Source organism: Thalassophryne amazonica, chromosome 11 (assembly GCF_902500255.1).
Source record: "Thalassophryne amazonica chromosome 11, fThaAma1.1, whole genome shotgun sequence".
NCBI lineage: Eukaryota > Metazoa > Chordata > Actinopteri > Batrachoidiformes > Batrachoididae > Thalassophryne > Thalassophryne amazonica.
In genome coordinates this window covers 109,977,560-109,981,261 of record NC_047113.1, presented here as the reverse complement: position 1 = coordinate 109,981,261, position 3,702 = coordinate 109,977,560, and the positions used below count along the sequence as shown (strand labels likewise).

Below are 3,702 nucleotides of genomic sequence, written 5' to 3'. Positions count from 1 at the left end.
ACGTGATTCAAATCCATATAGTTTTTGTAAAAAATAAAAAGGTCGGTTTCTTTTCTAACAGACCACGTATATGTATTCAAAATACACCTCATGGATGCACTGGGACGCATCATCAGTGATGTATCCTGGGGTCATCGGGTGTTTCGGGTCTTGCAACGTCATACACCCTCACCCAGGCGACCCAGCCGGGGGTGATCAAGCCCCAACTTGCGTCCCAGTAGCAGCCCACGGATGTGCCCTCTTCATCCAAAGCCACCTGGTGGCCTTTTCGGCGGCTTCGCTTGCAGACTTGATGGCCCTCTTTTTTGCTGCTCCTACAATGCCCAGGCGGCTGAAGACCTTGCACAGAGACCGCCCTGCAATTCCTCTGCAGCCTACCTCTATGGACTTGTAGACCGTCTTCCAGCCTCCCTCCCTGCACTCCTCCACCAGTTCCTGGTACTTAGCCCTCTTCCTCTCATTGGCTTCCTCGATGTTTTCTTCCCAGGGCACTGTCAACTCCAGTACGATCAGCTGTTTTGAAGACTGAGAGGTCATGATCATATCTGGGTGAAGGAATGTTGTTGCGATGTGCTGGGGAACCTCAGCTGCCTACCAAGGTCAACCTGCAGCTGCCAGTCAGATGCTGTGTGGAGTAGTCCTGATGTCGCATGTTGGTTTGCTCTCGGTTTTTCTTCAGCTTTAACAAAGGAGATTGCCTTCTTTGGAGCATAATGGTTCTTGCTGGAACTGATGGCTGAGGCTACGCTCTCAGCGACTGCCTTAAGCACCTGGTCATGGCGCCAGCAATAGCGACCATCTGCCAGAGCCTTTGGGCAGCCGCTGAGGAGGTGTTCTAAAGAGCCTCTACCAGAGCACAGCGGGCAGGAAGGTGTCTCACTTTTCCCCCACACATGGAGGTTCGCTGGACTTGGCAGAGCATCGTAGACAGCTTGCACCAGGAAGCCTACCTGCTGAAAATCTGGCTGCAAGATGTTTGTCCAGGTGATCCTGCGCTGTAGTGCACTCTCCCACCTTGTCCATGCTCCCTGTTGCCGTAGTCCTACTGCCCTGCTCACCCGCTCTTCCTCCACACCCGCTCTGACTTCCTCCTGGATCAGGTGGTGCCTTTCCTTCCCACGGGCCTGACTGAGGAGGATCTTTGGGAAGTAACCCAAGCCTGCTCTGCCTGTTGCCACAGTGCCCACCAATGCCTTCTGTCTTAGGCGTGACTCTGCCAGCTCCACTGCTTCCCATGCCTTCCACTTCCTTCCTGTCCTCACCTCGATGCTGGCTGCTGACACTTTGCAGTCCTTTGAGTCCCTGTACTGTAGAACTTCTCTGGTGCATGCCACCTTGAACTCTTCTGTGAGACCACTGAGAGGAAGCTGCAGGATGTTACTCGTTCCATAAAGGGCTGCGCTGGTAAGGCTGCGAGGAAGTCCTAGCCACTTTCGAAGAAAGCCACTGATCTTCCTCTCTAGGGACTCAACTGCTGTTATTGGGACTGCATAAATCAACAGGGGCCACAGGATGCGGGGCAGGATTGAATGCTGGTAGATCCAGGCTTTAAACCTACCAGGCAGGCCAGACTTCTCTACCTTGGTGATACAGGTTCCAAGTTCTAAGCTGGCCTTTTGGATGGCTGCTGAGTCCTTCAGGGTGGAGTCGAAGAGTTTCCCCAAGCTCTTCACGGGTTGCTCCGTGATGGTTGGGATGACAATTCCTGAGATGGAAAAGCGGAACTTGTCACTCACCTTCCCCTTCTTCAGCACCATGGATCGTGATTTGGAGGGCTTAAAGCTCATCCTTGCCCAGGTGATGAGCTTTTCGAGCCCTTGCAGGATCCACCTGCACCCTGGGACCGACATGGTTGTTAATGGTGAGGTCATCCATATAGGCTCTGATGGGGGGCTGTCGTACACCTGACTTGGTCAGGGGCCCTCAGCATTCCACCTCCGCTGACTTGACCACCATGTTCATGGCTAGGGAGAAGAGGACAACAGAGATGGTGTAGCCTGTAATTATCCCTTTCCCAGTACGATGCCAGTCCGATGTCTCTGACCCAGAAGTAACTCTCATCCTGAAGTTATTGTAATAATCCAGGATGAGGTCCTTGATCTTACTGGGAACATGGTGGAGGTGGAGATCGAGCTCAACCAGCTTGTGTGGTATGGACCCGTAGGCGTTGGCCAGGTCCAACCACAACACAGCTAGGTCGCCTTTGTTCTCATGGGCCTCTCTGATGAGTTGCGTGATGACCCCAGTGTGTTCCAAGCAGCCAGGAGCAGAGATCCCTCCCTTCTGTACTGCTGGGTCAATATAGCTGTTCTTGAGGAGGAACTCGGTCAGTCTTCGTGAGACGATGCTAAAAAACACCTTCCCTTCCACGCTCAGCAGTGAGATGGATCGAAACTGACTGATATCTTGTGAGTTCTCCTCTTTGGGGATCCAAACTCCCTCAGCATGCCTCCACTGGTTGGCCACTTTTCCCCTTCTCCAAATCACCTTCAGGATCCTCCACAGGTGCCGTAGAAGCTCCGGGCAGTGCTTGTAGACCAGATAAGGAATTCCACTGGGGCCTGGTGCTGACGCAGAGCGGGCCGCCTTGACGACCTCCTCAACCTCCTTCAGGCTTGGCTCCTTCAGGTTGAACTCCATTGTTGGGGGATCTGGGCTGATGAGAGCTTTGTTGGGCTCCAGTTCCAGGTCTCTCAGAGGGTTGCTCACAGTGTCCTGGAGGAAGCGGTTTACTTGCTTTATAGAGCACTCAAGCCGGCCACGGCGCTTGTCCCCTAGCAGTTGTTTGGTAAGGCCAAAGGGGTTGGCGATGAAAGCCGCTCGCTTCCTTGCCCTCTCCCTCCTCCGTCTCTGGTGCCACTCTGCTCTGCAAAGAGTCATTAGCTTCTTGCGCAGGATGTTTTTCATTTCCGCTAAGGGTTGCTTCTCCTCCTCAGTTGCAGCCTTGTACTGCTTCTTGAGGGTACGAAGCTCCTGGCACAGATGATGTATCCGGGTGGCCCTTCGGCTCATTGTGTAGGAAATAGGTTTTGATTTTCCTTTGTCCACCTGCCCAAATCTTTCTGAGGCATAGCTGATGATGATGGTGGTCATCGATGTGAGTCGGCTGTCCGTTTCTCCTTTGGCTGTGGCCTGGATGATGTTTGACACATCCTCGTCAAACTGCTGCCACTCGCTCCTCTTGCTGGCTGGGGGCCACTTAATCCACTGCTGTGGACTTACTCTGCTGGGATTGAGAGTCTGAGGTACGTGGAGGGACTGGGCTCTGTGGGTTGCCTTCTTGTCTTTCTCCAAGCATTTCATTCTAGCCTGATGGATTTTCAGGCCACGATGGTTCTTGCACAGCTTTCCACAAATGCATGTTATGTTCGTCGTTTGTCCGTCTGCCTGGGTCATCACCGTGTGGTCCGTCTGATTGGAGATCTCATCCTCCCCCCCTCTCTGGATCTCCTGGGGTATCTCACTGTAGGGCTTTCCGTAGCTTGATTGGGTTCTCTCTGACGAAAGATACAGGTTGGGTTGCTAACCCAACCTGTCCTGGGTGCCGTCTTTCTGTGCTGTCAACTGTCTCTCCAGTAGTCGACCAAACTGTTCTTGGTTGTCACCTAGTCTGTTCCCAGGAGTCACTGGCTATGCCAGATGCTAAGTATTCAAAATACACCTCATCACCACATCACTGATGATGCGTCCCAGTGCATTCAT

The 3,702-nt window shown here is 53.0% G+C and overlaps 1 pseudogene; it reads right to left on the bottom strand.

The window, feature by feature from the left end:
- Nucleotides 1–158: 158 nt before the first annotated feature.
- On the bottom strand, nucleotides 159–3,093 carry LOC117520524 (annotated as a pseudogene).
- Nucleotides 3,094–3,702: the final 609 nt, after the last annotated feature.